The 26,866-nt window shown below is 40.9% G+C and overlaps 1 protein-coding gene and 1 non-coding gene across 2 annotated transcripts in view; one reads left to right on the forward strand and one right to left on the reverse strand.

Annotated features, from left to right (window-relative positions):
• The window catches only part of LOC128732899 (uncharacterized), a 542,040-nt gene that overhangs the window by 11,249 nt on the left and 503,925 nt on the right, over positions 1–26,866 (forward strand). The gene's annotated exons all lie outside the window — the stretch shown is intronic.
• On the reverse strand, positions 21,896–21,978 carry Trnal-cag (transfer RNA leucine (anticodon CAG)). Its single transcript has one exon. It is a non-coding gene; the product is annotated as a tRNA-Leu (tRNA).

The following is a 26,866-nucleotide window of genomic DNA, read 5'->3' on the forward strand; positions in this document are numbered from 1 at the left end:
CAAAAGGCAAACAAATGCCTACCCACGTTAATTATATGTTCGAGTGTAAAGTATAAACATATAATGGCACTTCTGAATGTGGTCCACTTACTTTCGATTAGTGAAAATTGAAAAAAAACAGATACATGGATTTCAAGCACGATTCTGGCAAGCACGATTTCTTCTGTTCGTCCCCCAAAGGCTACGGGGATGCCGCGACGTTGCCACCCAGTGTAAATAATTCGCCCTTTGAAATATTATTTTTGCTACAAAATCCTCTTTCAGCAGCGGCAAACGTCTAAATTTGGAAGAAAGTTTGAGCAATTAAAATGCCAAATCTTCCTGATGACCAATTTACTGAGAAGTTAAAGATTTATTCACTAATATGGCTGGTCAAAATCATATTGTCCCTGTTGGTAAACCCTCTATGTGAGAAAAATCTGGTATGTATCCAACAAGACGGCTAAACATACCCAGCACGAGCAATTTTTTGCGTTTTTTTGCAGCGGAAACTCACGGAACGAGTAATTTTACAACCGCGGCTGCACAAAGGTAAAAATTTTAGGATTCGAAAATTTTGTGAGAATTTTTGAGAGTGAAATTCATACTAGTGATAAACCGAAAACCATACAGAAGCCAGTGTTGCAAATCGAGCGCAAAGCAAACGATGCTTACGCCACTGCGCAACGCTACGACAAGCAGCCGCCATTGCTGTATGTAGATATTCTGCTACCTACACACTCGCGAACGCACTACCTCGTAGCGTCTTTCTGCATAGCCCGCTCACGAGGCTAACAACTCGCTTAACTATTATTTTTCAAGCAATCAGTTCGAAATTTTCCAGAAATCCTACCTGATTTTTAGACCTTTGCAATGATGTATTTAGATTTCTAAAGTTTTTTCTTTTGAAATGAAATGCTAAATAGTGGTCAAACCACGACGATATTCCCTACTGTCAAGGTCGTTTCGGACAAATTCGGCTAGACAAGAATTTCATACTTTGTTCGATTTGCAAAGTTCCCCGGAAAGCTGCAACACTAAAGAAATCCCGCAAAAGTTCGTTCCTCATTTGAAAGCAATCTACCGCTGCACTCTGAAAATTGATGCTTTCGCAACTTTTGGAATCCCATGAACCAGGAACTTTGTCTAACGGGATCCCTTCAGAAAAGGTTGCTAGCTGTTCTGGCTTGGATTGCTAGCAAACGGCGGTAAAATGTACCGAACGAGCGGTGGTACAATGACAATGGCGTCACTGTGATTTCCGAAGGCAGGAATTCGGCGAAGGCCGACGTGCTACATTCCATTTTCGAAACTTTATCTCCTGTTTTTACTCATCAACTTTTAGAATGTAGAAAAATGTAGGACAATGTCCTGTAGAACAGGATTCGTACAGTTTTCGAAAAGCGTTCTAGTTTATCGAGCATCGTCCTTTCTTGATAACAAATAAAAAAAGCAAAGCCTTGGTGGTACATTCCGCACTTGGGTACTTGGTTGTCTCTTTTTCGTTCGAAAGACTTCGCAGCCAGCTGTTAGAGTACGGAACTATCACAGGGCTATTGCGACGAACAGCGTCAAATAATCAAAAGTTATTGTTAGGCGTCATACATATGGCACTTAGCACTGATGAAGGCTGTAACTAGCAACCGAAATGCGTATCTGCTGAAATATTTTTATACAAGTGAATTCGCTTTTATTGTGAGTGAGTATTTTGTATAATAATCACTCCCGTGTGAATATTTTGCGAATTTGTAATAATAGTAGTATTAAATGGTCGAGATTGGAACATACAACGTTTGGCTTGTTGACAATATTGCTGGAAAATTTCACATATCTTTGCAAACAGAACATATTAAAAGCAATTTCTACCTCAATGAAATGTAAAAATTTTAATTGAATGTTTCTAAGGAATAATGAGCAATATCACCAGATCCGGTTGGAAATCGAACAAAAATTTTGCAATCAATTTAATTAACGATTAGAATACAAATATTACGGGATGCAAGATTTCATGTTGAGTAAGATTTCTGCTAATGTTAATCCAATTGTTCTAGAATGTATAAAGTCATCTCGATAAGCAATGAAATTCTGGTAAAGCGACCCAGGCTTGGGTGAGAAGAGGTAAAGTGAACCACTGGAGAAAGGTAGGAGCAAAATATGGAAAAAATTAGTTAATTTTATAAATTCTGAATTGAGAAAAAAAACCCTAATTGGTCATTCGACCGTATTACGCAGCTGCAAACATACATCTATTCAGGCTTCGAGGACAGCGGGGCGCTTGGTAATGATCGGTTTATATTAGGTTTGACAGCAGATTTCCGTTGTTAAAACTATGCACTTGTTGTTTGCTCTTGAGGGTTGGGAGGCGGGTGTGACTCTATGGTTTAAAGCTTCTGTCGACTACCGCGAACGCCCAAGTCGTGCTGTGCTCAATTATTTACTTTGTACACCTATCCCCGGACAGTGCATAAATGCCAGGGGGATGGAAGATGAAATTTGTTCCATTAGTCGAGCCCGAATAAGTTGATAACCACTGACGGTCCGAGATCCGTCTTCCTATTGCTGGAAATTTGAATGAGAACAACCGGTGCACAGTGGACAGTATCAATCGGAAAACGGAAATTTTTGTTGCCGTTGTTTTTAAGGGATAGAAAGTTACTTTTCTTATGTAAAAAATCTCAAGAAATCGATTGGTGATGGTCTCGACACGCGGAAATTACGGGAAGTAGCCTATTTTGCCCTACTCCCCGCTTATTTCTAATAGTTTTGAAAGAATCATGTGCAAACTCTCTCTCTAATTTGAGATTCTATGGTAAGAAAGAAAAAGAAAAATGTTGGGAAAAAGGTAAATAAACAATTTTATTTTAATACAACATAATCTAGAAGTCTGTTTTGCTCCATTTTACTCAAGTTGTACTACAGGCAAAATGCCAATTCGATACTTTTATCAAAGATTTTCAAGAAGGCATGCCTGTTGTGCAGGTTGAAAAAGTCAGAAGATCGAACGACGGCAATTTTTTTCACAAAAATGTCGTGTAAGGCAATGTTTTGCCTTGTTTTACCATACAACTTGTACTGAAATGTGAGAAAGAATTGATTGAAAAACGAGCAACTGTAAAAGTGCTTCGATTTCTTTCAAATATGATGTTTGTGATGTTTTAGACCCATTTTTTTTTAATTTAACGCTTAGGCTGCCCCTTTCTGAGTTAGGCTGACTACAAAAATGCATGTTTGCCATTTTTACCGGAATTCTTTGAGCTGCATTCGAATATATTTTCTGAAAACTTGATTGAAATATCTTTTGTTTGGAACCAAGATCAATAAGATCGGTGCAGTCGGATAGTTACGATTTTTGGCCAAAATGATTTTTTAGTTTCAAATTGATTCTAGATTATATTTGTTACAAAAGAAAAGATTTAAACTTATAAGAACTCATATTTAGGGTGATTTGGGGAAAATTATCAACTGTTTCCGATATAAATATTTGCTTGACAAAAAATTTTCTTTCTCGCGGGGACTCTCCCATTTTCTCATTGAAACTCTCTTCAGGTACTAAATAAATTTAGTAACAAAGATAATCAAATTTGTTGAAAGAGTACCTAAAATTTTAAAGACTTGCTAAAAATATGACAATTTTAAAATTATTTTTTTTCGGAAAACGTTAAATTATAGCAAACTTTTAATTTATGTTTTGATACAACATACTTCGTGCTTTCAGATGCACTGTAAAAAACTGCGGCGACAAAAGTTGTTTTTTTGATTAAAGTTTATGAGAATTTAATTTTTATTATAAGTAGCCTATAGTGCACCTCATTGAGTTTAAATTTGTTTTCATTTCATTTTTAATAGGCTAAAATATCAGTTTTAAAATGATATATAACAATAATTTTTACATCCGCGATAACTATTTAATTTTTTGACTTTTCTAAAATGACTTATTTTTCAAATTTTTGAAATGGGCAACTTTGACAGCTTATTTCTACATGATATTTCTTTCTATCAAAATTTTATTCGCGAATCATAAAAATATAGACAATTTACTACAAAACCGCGTTTAAGCATGTACTAAAATGTGAAATTTTACATTCGGCAATTTTGGCCGTTACTTTATATGGAGCCCTTCTTATGTGCAGCGGTTCAAAAGTTATGAAGTTTTGAATGAAGTAAAATCGGAAAGCATGATGATTTTTATGACCACCCCAACTCTGAAAGGGGTACCCCAAGCGTCCAATCCAACAAACACATCAAATTTGAACAAAATCGGAGCACTTTCACAGTTGCTCCTTTTCCTATCAATGCATTCTCAGATTTCAGTACAAGTTGTAGGGTAAAACATTCCTTTATGCAACAGTCTAGAGAAAAACTTCATCGTCATTCGATCTTCTGACTTTTTTTTGCACTTTTCACCTTTGGGGCCCATGGTCCCATGGTGGCCAGCTGATTCAGCGCAGGTTCAAGTCGGTCAACCCTTCATGGAGAGTTTGGAAACGAACCTCCATTCCAAAAAAATTCACTACTTTCCCCTACCGCCCCTTCATCCATGGTGTTTTATGTTTGATAAAGACTACAAAATATACTCGAAACGTCGGAGAAAGTACAAAGTCTGTTCTAATTCAATAAGACTGACAGCCGTTAAAAATAAAATAATAGTTTTAAATATTTTGAGTGTGTTAGCAGTCAAACAAGAGTTACTAGAGGCATGTTTTGCTTCCCAATTTCGTTTATCGCTTTTTTAAAGATTTCAGGTGAAAATGCAGCATTCTGACGAACTTCCAATTGCCATTTGAACGCACGCGAAATTTTTCACAATTTATTTTTTTCTGGAGAATAGAAAAAATAACATCGTATAAACTTTCTTGGTTCATACAAGTGCTGCAATCTGTCCCATATTGGAAGCAACAACACGAATTAGTCGTTTCTTATCCAAGTTCAAAACATAAACAAAGCCAAAGTCGCTTTTTGCTAGCAGTTTCGAAGCCCACACTCGTGTGGTCTAATTTTATCGCACACGCATGCTCATTCTAACGAACACGCCGACATAAGCATCCCTTTAAAACTCCCGCTGTTATTTCTTCATGCATTGCAAAGAATTTTTGCGAGTGTGTGTTTAGCTGACAGCTACCGTCATCGCTCGTCATTCGTCATTGCAGCCCGATCTGCTGATACCGATTACTCACGACGGGTCGTACTCCCGCCCGTGAGTAGAATCGAGGGCGAAGATGAAGCAGAAAAAGAAAAAGTAATGCAAAATTTGTATCAAAGTGCGTCACCAGCCTCACGGGCAGCTGATTCCTCGCGAGTTTTTTCACTCGGAAGTAAGCTATGCATGATTACGAAGGTTGGTAAAGGGTTGGATAATGCGTTAAACAGACCCCTTTGTGGTCCATAGCCTCTTATCTAGCAATCTAGCATCTTACCTCCACGTGGTACCAGTCGGCATACGAGCAACCTTAGCGGAGATCGGGTAACCAACCCCGGTGGAAACTAAGGTTGTATACCAACAAGGGAGGAGGCACAGTGTGTCTCGACACTGCAAGATGGCAGCACGAGACTTGGTAGCGTAAGCCCTAGTACGGCTACCTATCTAAACCCAAAAAACTAACAACAAGAGTCAAGAAATATCTTCTCGGAATATTCGGCATGGACCAAGGCGACGAAATAAGGCCATGGAATGGGGACTTGGTACCTGGAACTGCAGATCGCTAAATTTCGTTGGTGGCGACAGGGTGCTGCTCGATCAGCTAGAACCCCGAAAGTTTGGCATCGTGGCACTGCAGGAGATCTGTCGCAAAGGCGAGAAGGTGTGGAGGATCCGTGGCGGCAAAGTCCAATTTTTCCAGAGTAGTGGAGCGACCAACGAATTGGGAACGGGCTTCGTAGTGTTGGGCAAAATGCAGGATCGCGTAATGGACTGGAAAGCGATCAACGAGAGGATGTGCGTGTTGAGGATAAAAGGTCGTTTCTTCAACTATACCATCATAAACGTGCATTGTCCACGCGAAGGTAGACCCGACGACGAGAAGGAAGCGGATGCGCAGCTGGAGGCAACGTACGACAGCTGCTCACCACAGGACATCAAGATCGTCATCGAGGATATGAACGCCCAGGTCGGGCGGGAAGCAATGTATAGACCGGTGATCGGGCCCCATAGCCTGCACACCGACACGAACGATAACGGCCAGCGATGCATCAACTTTGCGGCTTCCCGAGGCTTGGTGATCAAAAGCACCTTCTCTCCCCACAAAGATATCCACAAGGCCACCTGGAGATCACCTGACCAACGAACCCCGAACCAAATCGACCATATTCTCATCGAGGGCCGGTTTTTCTCGAACATCACCAACGTACACTCCCTACGGAGTGCGGATATTGACTCGGACCACTACCTAGTATCAGTACATGTGCGCTCAAAACTATCGACGGTTTATACCTCACGACAAAGTCGCCCTCCTCGGCTAAACATTCGGAAAATAGACAACCCGCGAACTGCCGAAAACTATGCGCGCGTCCTGGATGAAGCTCTACCTTCCTCTGTGGAGCTAGATGCTTCGAGCCTCGAAACGAATGGAGTAGGATACGCTCGGCCGTCAACGAGGCCGCAACCGCGGTGCTAGGTATGGAAACCTCGAGTGCACGAAATGATTGGTTTGACGGGGAATGCCAAGAAGCGATAGAGAGGAAAAAAAGAGCTTGGGAAAACTATCTGAGCATATCCACGAGAGAAAATTTGACCAAGTATCGACGAGCGCGGAATGAGTTGACCACGATCCTGAGGAGGAAAAAGCGCCAGAAGGAGGACAGAGATCGTGAGGAGCTTGAACAACTATTCCGGGCTAATGATACCCGCAAGTTTTACGAGAAGGTGAACCAAACTCGCAAGGCCCACACACCAAAGCCTGACATGTGTAGGGACGAGGGAGGGGATCTAATCACAAACGAGCGCGAGGTGGTCGACAGGTGGAAGCAGTTCTTCGATGAGCACCTCAACGGCGATGTAGCAGCAGGAGACCCAATGGAAGTAAACCTCGGAGTACCTTCAAACGACAACAGCGTACCGGCTCCCGATCTCGAAGAGATCCGGCGAGAAACCGGTCTGCTGAAGAATAATAGAGCCGCCGGAAAGGACCGACTCCCGGCTGAACTCTACAAAAATGGCCAAGAACCGCTAGCAACGGTACTTTACTGGGTGATTTCAAGGATTTGGGAAGAAAAGAAACTACCAGAGGAGTGGATGGAAGGCGTAGTCCCATTTACAAAAAGGGCGACCGGCTAGACTGCTGTAACTACCGCGGAATAACGCTGGTCAACGCCGCCTACAAGGTGCTCTCCCAGATTTTGTTGCGTCGTCTATCCCCAATAGCAAGAGATTTCGTAGGGCAGTATCGGGCGGGCTTTCTGGGGGCCCGTGCTACTACGGATCAAATATGTACTCCGACAAATCCTTCAGAAATGTCGAGAGTACAACGTGCCCACGCATCATATTTTGGTGGATTTCAGAGCAGCATACTACGATACCGTTGAACGCGAACAGCTATGGCAGATAATGCACGAGTACGGTTTTCCGGACAAACTGACGCGGCTGATCAAAGCTACTCTGGAACGAGTGATGTGTTACGTGCGTGTTTCGGGAACACTCTCAAGTCCTTTCAAATTGCGCAGAAGGTTACGGCAAGGGGATGGGCTGTCCTGCATGTTATTCAATATCACTATTGAGGGTATGATCCGGCGAGCGGGCATCCAAACGAGAGTAACGATCTTCAGCAAAAGTAGCCAACTCCTAGCCTTTGCAGACGACCTAGACATCATTACTAGAACCCGTGGGACGGCGGAGGCAATCTACGCCAGACTAAAAACGGAGCCTAGGAGGATAGGGTTGCAAATTAATGCGTTGAAAACCAAATATATGGTAGGAAGAGGCTCCCGAGATAGTATCGTTTGCCTCCCACGGACAGTGACTATTGACGGCGATGAGCTGGAAGTGGTTGATGAGTTCGTATATTTGGGATCTCTGGTCACCGCCGATAATAATACGAGTAAGGAGATCCAACGACGCATTCAAGCTGGAAATCGAGCCTACTTTTCCCTTCGCAAGACGTTTCGATCAAGGAGCATACGCCGCCGCACAAAGCTGACGATGTACAAAACGCTAATCAGACCGGTAGTCCTCTACGGACTTGAAATGGTAACTTTGCTTACGGAAGACATACGTGCACTTGACGAAAGGTGTTGCGGACTATTTTTGGCGGAGTGCAAACGGAAAGCGGAGACCTATGAATCACGAGCTACAGGCACTGATTGGAGAGATTCCCATCGTACACCTGGCGAAAGTTGGGGGACTACGGTGGGCCGGCCACGTCCCAAGGATGCCGGACGACTGTGTAGTGAAATCCGTTCTCTTCAAGAACTCCACCGGCACCAGGAATAGAGGGGCTCAACGTGCACGATGGCTCGACCAGGTTCAAGCCGACTTGCGTGTGTCGAGACGCGCAACGAATTGGTGACGAGTAGCCCAGGATCGAGCACAATGGAGAGGAATTCTTGATACGACAAGAGTCACCCCGGCTCTCGGCTGAATAAGGAAGTAAGTAAGTATGAATACGACGTGAAAGATTTGTGTGCGCGAGCGTGTGGGTAGCAGAATGTCTGCACACAGCATCGGCGGCTTATTTTTTATTTTTTTCGGTATTTTTTATGAAAATTCAGAATATCACTCAAAGTCATTCGTGGATAATTTTTTTGAAGGTCCTATAGTTTTCGAGTTATATTTTTAGAGAAAAAAGTTGAGCCCTTTCCAAAAGTTAGTCTAGACCAATTTTGGAAAAACCAAGTATGCAAAGTTGCTTATTTGCATGAGCTCTTTACACACACAAAATTGTTTCATTGAATTCTGAAAGGGTGCTGCCAACCCCATAGACGAGTTAGCGGGAAATCCGTCTAATTTAATATGTACGAAATTAGAATACAAATGAACAATAAAAGAGCTTTGAATTTAATGCTGATACAAAATGGTCAATGACTTCACCGTAAATTTTTCTTCATGTCATCAATAAGCTGGACAGAGTCATTATCTTTATTAAATCATTATTATGTTGCTCCTAAAACAGACAAATTCAATTTACATCAAAGACAGAGACAATAGAAGAATAGAAAGTACCGACTAGATGATGAAACAGAGACACCGTAAATATAAGCTTATGGTGAAACCAAATAAAATAAAATCAATAAAAAAAATTCTATATTGTATAGAAAACAATAAAAAACTTGTGTTGAAGGTGCTATTAAACGAATCAACACATATTGGGAGACATTTATGCAAAAGTGAAAGTTTAATTTATGGCTAGGTATAAGTAGTAATTTGGTTGATTAAACATTGAAACATTGGACTTGGATTTTTCCCATAACCCTTTAAGCACTGGTGGGGGGCTCACACAATTGTGGGTAGGTGATGGCAGGTTTTGCTAAAACGACTACACTAAATGTGAGTCGAGTGACCCACCAAATATAAAAGTTGCAAAAATTGTAAAAAAAAACATACCGTCCTTAAAGGGATAAGTTTCACACGGGAAAAGCCAAGCAAACTATTTTATGCATACGGTCTATTGTCTACTAAGTAATAGTGTATACTTTGTTTAATTTATTTTTATTAGATTTAATTTTACTTTGTTTAGTTATTTGCTCGAGTCTAGGTTTTGCTTCGTATCCATAGCATAGCTATTGTAAAATGACTTTTTAGACTACAAATCTAATCAACTTAACAAGTATAGTAAAAATTTGATCATTTAACAACCCCGCCTATACTTACGATGGGCATATAATTGTACGCCTGATTGATGGGCAAGCTGTAGTCACCGTTGGGCGTCGGAATGTAAAACGTCATGTAGGGAATCAACCGCCGGATTCGGTCAGCCGTTTGGTTGGCAAACACCGGCGAGATTCCATTGTTATTATTGATGCTGTTGCCACCGTTGTCCACCCGAGACATTAGTCGTGGCGGCGGCTGCTTATGTGGACCAGGTCCTGCCGGTCGGATTCCTCTTGTTCCTCCTCCCCCTCCACCACCGCCGCCGCCGCCGCCGCCAAAAGAAGGTGGTCGTCCAACTTGGCCTTTGGGGGTGGCATATCGGCGCAGTGGATAGTTTCCTTCGGCTGGCCTTCCGGCCCCTGCGGGGCCTGCTCCGCCGTAGTGGTGATTATTTTCCGGCGTAATGGATATGGACTCGACCACCACCGCCATCATCACCAACGCCAGTGTGGTCAGTGCTGCAAAAGAGAGAAACGAAACAAAACGTACCGTTTTCATAAAAGTATTTTAAAACTTAATTAAAAATGATCATTTAATCCTGAGTGTAGTGAACCATTCGTTTGCTGCCGGTATAGTTTTGGCAAACAACTTGGTAAAGTTTTGCCCCCGGATAGGACAGGCTCTGGCAGGCAGGCAGCAGGATGTGTAAAGCAAACTACTCGTGACTTGGGATTCGATTCTGCTGTCTGGATTCCGAGACCGTTGGGGTCACACCGCTGAGGATGGGGAAACAACTTGCAAGCAAACGAAACGAAACGAAACATAACCGATTTTCGTGTTCGCACCGGCCACCGAGCCCGTCCTGCCAAAGTGGCCGAGGGAGGGAAACTTCTAACGGGCTTAGGCCTTGTTGCTACCCTGCTGCTCACACAGTGCAGTAGGTTGCAAGCAAAGTGAAATTGATTTCATGCATGTTTTATTGCTCGAAGTCCTGCGATAGACTGCGATAGAGACTCCCTCCGCAGTGCTTTACCGTAAAACAAACTTCGTAAAAGCAAAGGTCATGTCAGAGGTCCGCTCCTTGAGGCTGTAACCACTGAGTCTGATGTAGGATTTGGGCAAACTTTTGTTTTGTCTATAAAAGGAACTGTCATATTGTAAATCCAATAGAAAAAGCGCCTGAGTTGTGGCGTAACTTGAGTGCGCTTTAGCTTGCTGTGAATGATTTGCCGCGGGGTCCTCAAATGGTCAATGATCGTGCTGGGCAACAGTGCAGTGCAGTGCGCAGTGGCATGACAAAAACCACTAAGGAACTAAGGTTTTCGTCACGTTTACAAACAAAGCTAGTTATACTTTTTATATTTACAACCTACTACATGCCCAATAGAATGGTTTAAATTAACGTGCAAACAGTTTCTGCCATGTTTTTTCCTGTTTGTCAACAAATTAGAATGTCATGTTCCAATTTTCTTTTTTTTTATACCGGTTGACGTGTTTTATATAGATTAAAACTCGAACAGCCTTGAGACAAAGGTGCCTCTTTTAGTAATAAAGGGAACGTTTTACTTTTATTAAGAGAAGTGACCAGCTTGTGGTTATAAAATGCAGCGGCAATTAAATATGGACAACATGATAATAGATGGAATAAGCTCCTATTTATAGTACGTTTTCAATGAAGTCTCATAACATGATTAAAATACTTAAGAACACGATTCCAATTAAAGATAGTTTACGATGCTTCCAATGTAATCTAGGTAATAGTCTTGAATATAATAACACTCAATGTCCATACAATAATAAAGGTAAATACATTGTATCCTTGTGAAAGGAAAACTATACACTTATAATAATTTAATTTTTTGGTCTTTTTTTAATATTAGCTGAACCCTACAACTATTTTTCTTCTTGCACTTCTGCAAAAATCGACAAAACTGAACTGGTTTACAAACCCGGATCCCGCCGGAATCGGTCAATAATAATCGTTCCCAATCAACATTAAAATTATCCGTTCGTTTTTGTTTTTTGCTTATACCATTTAAACCAGTCAGCCGTTAAAATGCCGCCGCACCGGCAGGAGTGTTATATTTGTGTCCATTTTTTGTTGTTGTTGTTGTTGTTGTTGTTGTTGTTGTTGTTGGTCTAACACTTGTGGATTTTTTTTCCGCAGATTTCAGTGGATCATAAACAGTGGACCTTCTTGGTGTACCCGTATCGTAACTACAACCCCAAGAATTGGTCACATTAGTAGACTGACTTGGTACGGAATTTTACTTTCACTTTTACGAGAGCGGAATGTTTTATGATCTGTTTTTTCTTTGTTACTATTTCTCCTAAATACGAGCCTTTTGTTTTAAGCCGCTACTTGTAATATTATTAATCCTAATGAGCCAGAATTCGAACCGCTCGCTCACGTAATTTGTTTTATCTAACTATACTTCAGTGCAGTTGCATATAAAGATTTCATAGTTAATAACCGGAAATGAAGAAAAGAAATTTATTGGAGTGAATTACGTCACACAAATATGTGTAAACAAGTTTCGTTATACTAAAGCAAGCTTATAAGTAGCAGTAGCCGGCAAACTTCGTACCACCACAGATTGAGGTAAATGACGTAAACTGTGAATTTCGTATGTATTCAAAGTATCAGTTAAGTTTTGCACTTTTTTGAGAAGTTTATACTTTGATCTTGATGAAATGGATTTTCACAGAACATTTGTTTCTTACAACTGTGCTAAACCGTTAGTTAGAAATGGCAATCTTTTTAATTTAACCCCCGGATCGGTAGCTTCTACCATGGCTTATCTTTCTGTGTAGAAGCAATTTCATAGACGAAAATTTTATCTTCAAACTACGCCGTTTCCTGTCAGTTTGAACGTAATTTTGTCTTGCATAACCTTAGATTAACTTCTTGTGCATAATGTAGCACTGAGAGTAGCTCAAACATCTTAGGTTCTTGACTAAAGAGGGGTTCAAACTTCTAGCAGAACTTGTTTCTTACCCGAGAAATTCATATTTTGTGTTTTAGTTGCCTGGATAATTGGGTCCTAAAATTTGTGATAAAAAGATGATTTTTTTAGAAGAAACGATAAAGCTTCCCATTATGACTACCAGAGTATAGTTTTTTATTTTTAAAAAAGATGCAGAGCACTAAAAAATTAAAAAACAAAAATATTGTAATTTATTCTCCCTTGACATTAGAGATCTTCCTTGACATAACGACAATAACACGTTTCTGGCAACAATGATAACTTTTTCTCACTGGCAACTCTGGTTTGACATTAGAGCAGCTGATCGTTTTGACAGTTACAGCTTCGCAGTTGTCTCTTGTGCTTGTCTGCGTTTTGCTGGTCGTGAGGAAGTGGAACATCAAATTTGTACTAGTTATCGGTAATTTGTACTAGTAAGTTTTGATTCGGGCAATGTATTCCAATCCATCGATTCACGGTGCTAGACTTTGTCCAAATCTAGTTTGCGCTAAGAATGACTAAACGATGTCAAACTGATGGCCAACAGTATAATCTCGGTATAATCGACCCCGCAGAACAGTATGAAAAAAAAAAAAAAACGCCAACCGAAACTGGCACCGTATTATCAATCAGATTGGTATGTTCTGCTACTCCGACGTGAATCAGCAGTAGGGCGAACGGCAGACCAAAAATTTCTGTGCGTTTCTAACCAAACACGGTCGCATCTCGATGGCGGGTGTTGCATCCGAAAACTGAAGCCATTCACGCTGTGACCAAGTGCAGTCACTACGCTTATTGCTGATTTTGACAAAGGCCTTAATTAAACTAAGATGACCGGAACCGGAAAATGTGCTGTAAACTCAGAAAATGTTTTAGGTCGCGATTGCCAAGCCATTTCCTGATTTTGCAACTTTTGACTTTTTGACACACTATCACATGAGCGTGAAAGGTAAACAAAAAGTTTTCCGTGACATTTCAAGACATACTATGGTTTCTTTTTATAATTCGTGTTGTCTAGACACCGCTTGACACAATCATGCACAACTATAGTTTGTCTATATAAGGTTGCCCAAATGTTTATTTTTTGTTCAAAATTTCACAAAATTAAAAAAAAAGGTTTTTAACGGCAATAGCCTAAAAATATAAAATTGAATATCAAAATATGTGTTCCTAACCCTAACCTCATCGATTCAAGCTAAAAACGACATAGGGCTTTAGGACCCAATTGTTATCTCTGGTTGGTTTGGTTGTATGAGAGCCCCCCTCACCCCCCCCCCCCCCTTTCAGAGAGGGAGAGGGCTCGAGCAATCAAAAGAACCTTCCCCGGCCAAACATCTCTGCATACAAATTTTCACGCCGATCGATTCAGTAGTTTCCGAGTCTATAAGGGTCATACCGACAGAAATACATTTTTATAGATAAAACAAAGCCTAGGTGCTACATTCCGTTATCGAAACTTGACCTTAGAGTGCAGGACATTTGCAGGACCAGTTGCTACGATCCTATTGATTCTAACAGCTTCGCCCAGTCGAGATTCGAACATACGACGTCCGGCTTATTAGACTAGCGTCATACCTCGAAGCCAACTGAGAGACATTTTTATATGAATTTCAATTTTCCATCATTTCCTTCATATGCTTATATAAAACAGAAATAACGTAGCATTTATTTTATTTATCAAGAACAAATTTGTGGAAACAAACCATGTCCGTTTACTGTACACTCCGGAGTACCGCAAGGTAGTCGCTTGGGACCACTGCTGTTCGTGATTCTGATGATCAAACTGCCTGAAGCTATCTCTCATGCCAATATTCTGATTTTCGCAGACGATGTGAATATTTTTTCCCATTAAGTCTACGTCATTATTAACTAAATGAACGTTCATTTGGTCACTAATAAGGTACTAGCATTGTAGGACCATAAATACAAAAGATACAGTAAAACTTTTTCAGCAAAACTGTAGATAATAACTGGTTCTACGAGTGTCCCATAAATAATTTTGTCAAATTTTGCTCGGCTGAGACGGTACTGTCAAATGAATCAAAATTGAGTCAAACTGAACGAAGCAGCCCTGAGAGGGTTAAACAAAATAACCAATGTTTACGTCTCAACACTTATCTAAGAAAACAATTACTAACTTTGTATGTAATTTTATAAGTAACGATGAACATTGTTAAATAACTGTTAATAATAATAGTTGCTGCGAGGATGGATACATAGATCTTCGAAACGTCAGCCGAAAATGTCAAATAAAGATTTTATAAGGAATCCGAGACCGGGAAGCCACATCTTTTAATAAAAATACAACGGTCTATTGTAATTATCACCTAAGGGTAGCATTTGACCGCACGTTTTCCTTCATTAGACACATTGACAATGTGACCAATGAGAGCTTGAAACTATTTTCACTAGTAACCTAGACGAACCTTTTGCGATGCTAGCAATCTACAAAGGTCTCGTCAGGAGCAAACTAGACTTCGCTAGCAGTATTTGTTCAACGAATGGAAAGAATTCAGAAGAGATTTGTTCTAAGGAACTCGGATGGAACGGAGAACAATTTCCGCCCTACCACGGCCTGTGTTCTGGACCTCGATACAGTGTAGGAAATGTTATGTATCGTCTATACGATAAGTGACTGTCCAAAATAATACCGAGATCGATACGTTCGATTTCATTACCATGGAGCTTGCAGTTAAAAATCACAGGTTGACGAATTCGGACAAGAGCAATAAATAATGGAGCATATTTCCTGATTTATGAGCATACAGTTCAAGTTACACCAATCCATAAAGCTGTCAAGCTCTCGTTGAAGACAAATTGCATCGACCTTGGTCGAAGCGAATCCTCTAGTAAATCTTCAGATCGTCGGCTTAGGATAAACTAGGGCCTTGTAAGAACGTGGTTGACATCATTAAAGTTCAGCAGGAAGATGCACGGTCCCAAATGACTGCCTTGTGGAATTTCAAACGAGGCCGGAAACGCATTAGATTGAAAACTTTCATCCGCGTCACAATCAGTTTACGACCTGCGAGATAGGAACTAATGCCAACGCAACACACTTCCACCGATACTGAGTCTTTCCAATTTTGCAGCTGCAATAGCATGACTGATTGTCGAACGCTGCAGACAAATCACTACAGGTGACGTCTGTTTGAGCACGAAACATCACTTAGGTATTGTTTGCAGTAAAATTGCAGTGAAAATACCCCTCTAAACACGAGCCGAAGGGGGGGAATAGGCAGGTCGGCGAAGTACTTTTTCAAAAACTCAGACTGAATATCAATCTGGTTCGGGCTTTGTCGAGGATTCTAACGTTCAGGCGGCTCTAGAGATCATTACTTCGTCGATGTTGTCCCCAGTCATTAGCGGAACATTGTAAGCAGCTTGACTAACTTGGTCGTCTAGGATCACTTCATCGCAAAACATTCATCCGAAATTATCAGCAAATAATTGGCAGATATACTAAGGATCCCAACCAAACTCATCATACAGGGTCATAGTTGAAGAAAGGCCCGATTCCTCACGCTGCGATGATAGCTAACATACTTCCAAAAACTGTTCGGTTTTACCTTCAGATTACGCTGAATTCTCCTCGGCAGATGTCGCCTAAAGCATTCCCTAATAGTTCTCTTGTATACAAGCTCGCGGGTCAACCAAGGCTTGCTGTTTGGCTAATGCCTGGCATGTACCTCTGGTACATGACGATCGGTAAACCTGACCGAAACCTGACTTGTTTAGGGACGAGGGAGGGAATCTGATCACAAACGAGTGCGAAGTGAAAGCAGTTCTTCGATGAACACCTCTCAGGGGCGAAGTTGCGGAAGGAACCGGACTGGAAATCACCTCTGGAGTGCCTATGGAAGGCAGTAATGTCCGAGCAAACGAGAAATTGAGTTGCTGAAGACCAACAAAGCCATCGGTAAGCATCGTCTAGCCTGCTTCATAAACATAGCCGAGAAACGTTGGCAACGAGTCTACACTAGGTTATTTGCAAGATTTGGGAAGAGGAGACGCTATTCGAGGAACGGATGGCAGAAGTTGTTCGTCTCATCTACAAAAAAAGTGGTTGGCTCGACTACTGCTCCCAGATCCGGTTTCACCGGCTGTCACCAATAGCACAAAGTTCATGAAGGGAATCATCAGGCCAGCTAAAGACCAAATTTTTTAGATCCGACAGATCTTGCAGAGCATTGGGCAAAATTCTCGAAAGTATCAATAATTGAATATCGACACTGACTCCGCAGCTTTATCGACATCCTCGATGTATCGCTCGTGAAGAATCAATATTAGCTTTACCTTAAGGTGGCATTCTGGGGCTTGGAAATGCTAAATAAAAAAAGGGAATTCACTGGCTCCAGTCCGTAAAAGACTGCCGGTCTGATTAGCGACTTGTATATCTTTAGCGGCGGCAGATGCTTCTTAGTCGAAGCCTCGTGCGGAGGGAAAGTAGGCTCGATTTCCAGCTACAATACGTCGTTGAATCTAACCGTCCAGTTAGCTTCGAGGTGCGATGCTGGTCTAACAAGTCAGTCGTCGTATGTTCGAATCTCGGCTAGGCGGTGCTGCTAGATAAAGTCAGTAGGATTGTTGCCCTAGCCCCGTAGCTGTCCTGTACCCTACCGGCTGTGAAGTCCTTGATAAAGGATGGTCAAGTCTTATAAAGACGTTTAAGTCACCGTCAATAGTCACTGACCGTGGAAGGCCTTCGTCTTAAGCCTGGCATAAATTACCTCCACCATCTTAAGGTTTCTATTAATGATGTCGAGGTCGTCTGCGAAGGCTAGGAGTTGGCTACGCTTGCTGGAGATCGTTCCTCTTGTTTCGTTTCGATTTTTGTTGAGTTCTACCGGAAGTCTCCTTCTGGCATTTTTTTCCTCCTCAAGGTCGTGGCGAACTCATTACGCGCTCGTCGATACTTGACCAAATTCTTCTTCGCAGCAATGCTTAGATTGACGTAAACAGAGATGTCAGAAATGATGATGTCGAAAATGAGTCAATTTCAATAAAGTAAATTTGAGAATTATGCTTAGAACACACCTGAAAAGAGAGCAGCGCAAGAAAAAATGATCAAAACCTGCTTTCTTGAGCACTTTTTTTTGCCCATATTCAACCTTTATCTTTTCAGCTGCGTACCCCGCTTTATCAAAACAATATCGGGATGAAAGTGTCGATTTAGCGTAATATCGGCGTCGCAATTATCGATGAAATATATCGCAATATGGGCCTTCGAGTATCGATATCACGGGTATCTATACCGTATCGCCCAATACAGAAGTGTGCGGAGTACAACGTGCCCACACATGTCATTTTTATTGACTTCAAAGCAGCGTACGATACAGTCGATCGAGACCAACTATGGCAGATAATGCAGGAACACGGCTTTCCGGATCAGAGCTACTTTGGATCTAGTGATGCGTTTCGTAGACACTCTCGAGTCCCTTCGAAGCGCGGCGAGAGTTGAGACAATGATTTTTAGAAAAAAATCCTTTCGCACATCTGATGACAGTCGGTAGTCGTAATAATGCCGGGAGATAGTGCGGCGAAAACGGTTCTCTCCAGCATGTCCACCGGCACCAGGAACAGAGGCTCGACCAGATCGAAAGCAACTTGCAACTTCTAAGACGCCTGGGATATTGGCGACGAGCGGCCCAAGATCGAGTTGAATTAAGACGACTTCTGGAAACAGCAAGAGTCGCCCTTGCTTTATGATGATGACGACGACAGTTTCACGGTATCAATAAGGCACAAACTGAAACTGGAATATTGTTCGTCCGTTTTGAGCCCCAGCTATAATAATAGTGACGAAGTTGAGTAAATTCAGCTATGATTTCTTCAACAAGTTTGGTGAAAACTGCTGCGGAATAATCCAGTCCTAATTACCTAATATTCTTGCAGTTGTGAAAAGTCACCACTAATTATCTAATTATCTACTAAGGTTAATGACTGAACAATACATACGATATAAGGCATATGAATGTGTTTATCACAATAGAACAATCCCACTCTTATAAGGAACCTGACTTTTCGTGAATTCTAGAATTCTGGGTGATTTCCATAAACAAACCGCAGAAACACCCATGGGAAACTCATCACTCAACTTATTGAAAGATTAATTTTTTTTTCAAATTTGGATATACGTTTAAAAGTATGTGTTCTGAAAGCGAAGAATTTAAAAAAAAAATTGGTCATTTCCAATATAAAGGAGATCAACAATTTACAATCCATTTAATAACCTTGGATAATATCCGTCTCCTTTGCGCTATTGCTATGCATTGGAATTGATCTTAATTTTGCTCCAATTCAGCCCCAACAAACAAGTCTTTGTGGTTCTTCTGATTGCTTAATGATTCCTCTGGGGCCTTAAATTATCAAACTAATGATCCAGTTTTTTTTAACCTTTCATGGAAGGTTTGGAAAAAATCTATCAAAATTATGCGTGTGCTCCTCGTGAAAAATTCCTAGCTTTGCTACTCATTTGGGTACTTATTTCAACACATTAGCAAAACAAAACCTTGGAACACTACTTTAAACTATTCTCTATTCACAGTAATACTATTTAGGAAACTTTCTGGCATTCTCGGGTATATTATATCTATTCAAAGTTCAATATTCAATTTTTGAACGAACTTGCGATGTTCACGATGAGCTATACTCTTGATAAAGTCAAATGCCAATAAATGCATCACCGGCAACAGAAGCGAATAGTGTATGTTCATGAGTGACATTCGTCGATTCAAATGTTCATTTTTTCGTGAATTCTCCAACCACTACTGCAAATATCCCTTCAGCCCTGTTTCCGAGCAAGACAACAGTTCCGAAGAAACCCTTGCAGCCTATGGATACAATTCTGTGATGTTTCACTTTCAGAAAATCAATTTGGACTAGATATAATGTTTAAAGGTAATATCGATTGAAGGAAAGGGATAGTTTTACATTTCAACAAAATTGCTTACGTTCAGGTCATCAAATTGGACAAGGTTTAATGTTTAAACGCTAACGCCGGTTGAAGAAGAGGGGTGGTTTTGCAGTCTGGTGTACTTCCCAAGCACAGATATCAAATTGGACTAGGTTTAATCGCGTTCGTAAGGAATTTTGTTGGGACGAGCGGACTTTATCACTCTTTCTGGCGCAATTCCCAAGCACAAATTGGTCAAGGTTCAATCGTTGCAAGGAATTTTCAACCTGTTGGGGCGGGGAGATTTCGTCGCTTTTTTTCTAAAAATACGTTAAAACTATGAGTCTTTTGCAACCAATCATGAAGTGAGGATTTACAGTTGGACAAAGCTTCATTTTTTTCAATAGTTCAACATCAAGAATCCATACTTTTCTTCATTTGGGTCAATTCTTAGAAGATTTTCCGATCGATTGCTGTAAGAATATTGAAAATCGATCAAGAAACCACTAAGCTATTAGCGTTCAAAATCTGACCACTTTTCGAGAAAGATTTTTTGGAATGACATATGGCACCCTATCCCAAATCTAGCCGTAAGACGTAGTCTTTCGTCAAAAAATCCAATCTTTTGCACACTTCACACAGTTATTTCAGCGTTTTCACTCAAAATATTAAAAAGCACATATTCTCTAAAGATCATTTGATGAATTCAGCGTGATATGGAGAACAGTAATGACCATTAATTACTTCCTTGCGGAACAAGTAATAGAAGTTACAGTTACAGAAAATGCACTTTGTTGCAATCCAGTTGTGCAGTGTAGTGTAGATAAATTTATCAAACATTTTTCAAGGTAGCAAATGAGACCGTCAGAAGCCTGCAAAGTTTTCGATTTTCCCAGCACAATTCTCACACCATTTTGTAAAAGCACCTAAGGAACAATCACAGGTTTGAACGTTTCTACTCATCATTAGCTTACTAAGCAAAAATGCTTTGAAATGCATATATTTCCTCGCGATAATCTTAATCAGAATCGTAAAAAAGACAATATATTGTGAAAATAAAAATAAGAATCAATTTCAGGGAAAAGTAGAAATTGTTCAGCGGAAAGAAAACTCTCCTGCGCAAACTTTCAATCCAATCATACATTATTTTTAACAGACATACTTTGCGGGACGATAATTTTTCCGAAATGTTGTCGCTTTTTATTGGCTTTTCATAAACTTAAGCAAACGATTGTGTATATAATTAAAAGTTAATCTTGTTTATTTCTCCTTTTTCAGGTATTGTAACCTTCCACATTTAATTGTCGATTAATAATGATGCCATTTTCACAACTGCCATCAATAACGTAAGTACGGTACGGAACGGACCACAGCTCATCCTCCTCGGATCGATCTGTTCCGAATGGGAGAAAAATCGTCGTCCATCGGCATTGCACGCCGCTGCCTGCTAGGAGGCACCAACAGCAGCGCCAACCTCTGGCCAAAAAGAACGTAATCATCCGCACATAAATTTAATTATGCGAGCATTCATAATGCATGTAATTAATTGATTCGCAATTATAATTTATACAACCTGACCCGCGGGCAGTTCAGAAGTACTGCCCCGGAATTCCCGGCAGCAGGCGACGAGCTGCGGGAACGATAAAAATCCTGCTCCCGACCGAAAGATACAAAAGGTTTGTGTTGTTCGGGAATTGTCCCGGCAAAATGCCACGGAACGATAATGGGGTAAGCTCAGGCTGATCTCGGCCATTCGATCTTTCATGCCTGCCGGCGGGCGATTTCTGAATGTGGGTGTTCCTGTTTTGCTTTATCTTTTTTTTTTGTTTTAATTTTCGAACGACAGTCAGGAAGTTGATACCACCTACCACAGAGCAGAGCGCGGTGAAAAGTAGGACTTTAACAGGGCAAAAAAGTACTTAAAACATTACTGCTTCCAACCCGCGATTTATGCGCATGCATATATGCACTTAATTAATCAGGAAAAAATCACAGAAAATTAATCAACAGCTGCAGAATTAATGCACATACACAGCCCCGGCCGACCGGCCGGGAGTTTGTCCGATGCGATTAAGCCGCATCTACATGATATATGAATCGCGGAAAATACTTGTGGAAAATCAGAGGAAGTGAGTTTTCGATAAATTATAGTGCGTCTCTATAGGTTTCCGGATTTTCCGTTTGAATATAAGACACAATCGGACATTTCGTTGGTGATTTTCTCGCATCGAAACTTGCTATGCTGCGTTGCAGCAACAAAAGGCTCGGAGTTCAATGAAGCTGCCACAGGCAGACAGTGGCAAAATAATAGTATCTTGTCAGAAGTGGGATTCGAACCCACGCCTTCAGAGAAGACTACGACCTGAACGTAGCGCCTTAGACCGCTCGGCCATCCTGACTTGTACTATTCGGCCGCACCACGAACAGAAGCGATCGGCTCAGATCAGTGCGCACCCCGGCGGGAGTGCATACAGACTCTATCTTCTTCTATTCTTGTGAATGGTGTTTGTTTTGCTTTGACGTTTACGTTAATGTTCACCGTCTCGCGCAGTGCGCTGCTTACTATCAGCTTATTTACACTTTTCAGTGGGCGTGCAATCTGTCGCTTGCGAGCGCAACGGTATGAGACATCCACCGTGCCGCGTGGGGCGGCGGAGAGATATGATAATAATTGACTTAGGCCGCAGTCGACCGGATCCGAGCTGCCCTAGCAGCGTTCGAAGCAAGTGAAAATCTAACTTAAGCAGAGGAACTAGAATTATTTGTAAACCGTTTGCCATTATTTAGTTGACACTCTGCTTGTATTCAGGATGAGAAAATCTTTAAAGAAGAAAAAAATTTTTGAACGCGTTCCTTTCAACGGAAATTGATGGCCACGTCTGTCTGGCAGTTCCTTCACCGATATCCACTCACACGAACAGCACTCCGGCCGTGCAACAATGTCAATTGAATTATTTATGAATTGGCGTATGAATAATGCATCGATAATTAATTCATCCGCTACTGGTTGCGGCTTACAAAGAAAAAATACAGTTATAATGATGAATTCACAAAAACAACGCATTTGCGGTGGGTGAACTGCAACATGGTATGGTGGGGCGAGCGTTGACAACTGCGTCAATAACAGCAAGAAGGTGAAATAAAATCAGTAATTTGCTCAGGAATTTAGAGCACCATCATAAATGTGGAACACGGCTGAGCAAAATTCAGTGTTTTGTAAACAAACAGCCTTCAGCTAATAAAAATTCTGTGCAAATTGCTTCCGCGTTTGTTATTGTTGCAATGTGATTGTCACTAGCAACAAATTGCCATGCCGATGGTAGAAAACGGTACCCCCGGAGTGGTCCGCCTTCCCGGTGTCACTTCGACGGAAGAGTGTATATGCTGGTCGCTATATGTTGGTTGTTTCCAAGTGCCCAAAAATGTTTTCGGTAAAAGCTGCAACAGAAAACACCATATATCTGAATCTGAAGTATCCTTCGATGGGTACCACAAGACTGTTAATTAGGACCGTTTTTGTTTAGTGTATAACCCTTATTCAATAAAGATATCTTGTGGAAAGAAACATGTTTTGTTCTTGAGTTTCAGTCGACTAAACTAACGGCCAGGCGACATATCATGCGCCGTTAGGAATCACAAAACTATTTAAAGAAAATAATAGCCTAAACGGTTCGTATACCTTGGCTCACAGGTAACAGAGGCCAACAATACCAGCCGTGAGATTAGAAGGCGTATTATCAGCGGAAATCGGGCCTACTACGGACTCCACAAACGCTTGCGGTCGAACAATCTGAGCCTCCGTAAAAAAATGCACACTGTACAAAACGCTAATTAGACCGGTTGTCCTCTACGGGCACGAAACGTGGACACTGCTAGAAGAGGACCTTCGAGCACTCGGAGTTTTCGAACGGCGGGTGCTAAGAACCATCTTTAGCGAAGTGCAAGAGAACGGTGTATGGAGGCGAAGAATGAACCACGAGCTCGCGCGTCTCTACGGCGAACCAAGTATTCAGAAAGTGGTTAAAAGCTGTATGGATACGTTGGGCAGGACATGTTGCTAGAATGCCGGAAAACTATCCTGCAAAAATGGTTTTCGCATCGAATCCGGTCGAAGACGAAGAGGGGCACAGCGAGCGAGGTGGTAAGAGCAGGTGGAGCGAGATCTGACGAGCGCTGGGTGTCCGCGGAACTGGAGACCAGTTGCCATGGACCGAAACAGATAGAGAAATTATATTGCGCAGGTCTTGTCGCAAGACGTTGGGCCAGTTAAGTAAGTAATAGCCTAAACGTTAACATCTTTAATTTCATAACTTTCTTAAAACATTTTTCCTTCGTCTATTGTCTAGAATATTGATAAAAAATGCGAAGTAAAATGCGATTAGACTTTAACTAGCAAAAGATAAACAATGAAGAATATCACTTTGAAAATTTGCAAGTAGGGCATTGGATGGTATTTTCGGCATGCATCTAATTATTGGGCCTACTCTGTTTTCGTGTTACCTGTACCTGGAGAACCAATTTAACACCACGAAATGAATGTGCAAACATAGTAGAGTATATTGGTAAGAATTAGTGATTACTTTCCCCATAGGATGCCCCATAAGAGAACAGAGGGTAGGCCCAAAATAGAAACAGGCCGAAAAACTAGTGCCGCAACCGTTAATTTTCAAATTGTAATTTAAATGCAAGTGAAAAACATTGAGTTTAATACCATAAATCGACGTATATTATTGTTTCTCTACAATGCTGCATAAAATCTGCGTTTTTCATAACTTCGACTTTGTTTACACTTTGCTTGTTACGCTCTAAGCGTAAATCAAATGCTTGAAACATACAAATAAAATGCTTTGAGCGTTTCAAGCGCGCGTTTAAACTTAAAAAAGTATTCATTGTTATTGTTCAAATCCAAACAGTTGGCCATATTTTCAATGATTTTATCGAAAGTTACCAGCAAGCGCTAATAAACCTAACATTTCTTGCACAAGACAAAGATTTTTCAAGAGCGCGATAAGTTCATCTATACTTATTGTATTCTTGAAGAAGACAACTTGCGCTGGAATAAAACTTGTTTAAATTATTTAAAGTAACCAAATTTTTCGAAAGATAGCTATGATAAACTCTGACTAGTATAAACAAAAAAAAACGTCAACGACCTCAAGCAAGGATGTTTCGTTTTGAATAAAATTTATATACAAGAAAACGGTCCTAATAACAGCCTTGTGGTGCCCATCGAAATTATTGACGCAGTTCAATGAAAAACTTTTTTTTAGGTAATATTTCATCTGAACTGCTTAGAAAATTTGCTCACATTTTTATCAAAAAATCAGAGGGGTTGTGCACAAGACACGACCGCATGGGTAACGTAGGACCACGCAAGTCTCTTTGTAGCGATAGTAGGATGTATCCATGTATGTAATACTAAGATTCTTCATGTATACAAGCTACATACGCAACATTTATCAAAGTAGTAACAATGTATACATTCAATCCTCAACCGATTTTGGAGTTATATCCATGAATTGATTGAATCTATTTTATTAAAACGAAACCAAACACTAAATAAATTTTTATGATCTGTTTCTACGTTGAATAGTGCTTTTCCTCAGTTAATCGGTAGACGGTACACGAGAGTTTTCAAAAAGTTGAAAATTTTGCGCAACTTTTCTGCGGCTTGCAAAAGAACACTGATAAAGCATTTACAGCGTGCAGACGTTTTGGAAGTGGCAGAAAATGTCGCCCTTGACCAGAAAACTTATTTCCGTCATTTGTTGGTCTTCCGCAATGGCGAAAAATTCAACTTTTCCCTCGTTACCTGTGTTATTATGGTATTAACTGGGCAACAAAATATAATAAACTCTTCAATCGTTGTGTGGCCCTTGAAAGGACCGATTGTTTGATTATCATAACTCCAGCTTGCAATAAACTAACGCACTCAACGTAATTCTCTGTTCGGTAAACTGGAGTACCGATAACCGCTAACCAGGAATCGAATCACGGTGAAATACCACTCCAAGTGGCCAGCTGCAAGTGACGTGGGATGCTTCTGGTCGTTTTGTTGTCGCGAGCAGCATATTTCCTGTCAATTCCAAAACTTCAGCAGCCAGATATTGCACTCCAGCTCCAACACACGCTCATTAGCCGATGGAAACGACCGGCCGGGAACTGGAAACGTGCACGAGTCGAGCGTGATTTTCGTTTGCCCTGGCGAACGATTGGCAGTTGGCAGTAGCTCAGCTAGCGTTTAAATAATGCTATTAGCCTACCGGCTTACCTCGTGTTATGTACCAGAGCAAGCGACAATAATCGGCCTCACCTATTTTTCATGGTCCTTCATTCTATCATGTACGTAAAATAAAATAGAGCATTTCAATTTCAGTCTGAACAAAAGAGCAAGGTCACCAGTGAGCCGTTCGCCTTTTACTGCCAAAGACAAATTACGTTACGTATTATTACTGTAGCATTGGTGATGGATAAATTTGTGTTGCTAAAGAAAACCGAGTGAAAAGCCCTAAGTTCCAAGTTTCCTAGGTTTCATCAATTACCTAGAACGGTTCTTTGAAGAATGAACAAATTCTTATATGAAGATGCAAAAGATGTTACTAAAACTTTCATTTTATTAAACATCTTCTTGGGCAGCAACAAAACAGCTTGAATGTTCGGAAAGACACTTCTCTGAGCAGTGGTGACACGGGACAGCAATTTGTTCAACTCCTCGTTGTTGTGGATGGTCAGCTGCAAGCGACGACAATTCTGATCGTTTCGTTGTCGCGAGCAGCATATTTCCTGCCAGTTCCGGAACTTCAGCAGCCAGATATTCCTTCACGGCAGCAAAACGAGTGCTCCAGCTCCAACACACGCTCAGCATCTACTCAACAATTTTCGATCGGATTTTATAGGGCGTAAATTAAATACAATCATTAGGAAGCTTAACCCATAGCTTATATCGTATATATTTCTGTCATCCGTGCTAGGGAAGCACTGACGAGGGAAGGCAAAAATATGAAAATAATTCACTTTTTCAATGACGCGCATTGAAAATCAATAGTTTTCTGTATTTTCAATATTTTCCAAATCGATTTTCCGATCAATTGGCGTAAATATCTTGGAAATCTATTGAAAATTGACTGAATTATAAGCCGAACGGAGAAAACGCATTTCTACTTTGATGACGTCATTTCCAACAACAAATCACGAAGCAAGAATTCTGGTAAAACATAGGTTCATTATTTTCAATTTTTCAATAGTTCAACATCTAGAATCCATACTTTTCTTCATTTGGGTCAATTC

Source organism: Sabethes cyaneus, chromosome 1, assembly GCF_943734655.1.
Source record: "Sabethes cyaneus chromosome 1, idSabCyanKW18_F2, whole genome shotgun sequence".
NCBI classification, from domain to species: domain Eukaryota; kingdom Metazoa; phylum Arthropoda; class Insecta; order Diptera; family Culicidae; genus Sabethes; species Sabethes cyaneus.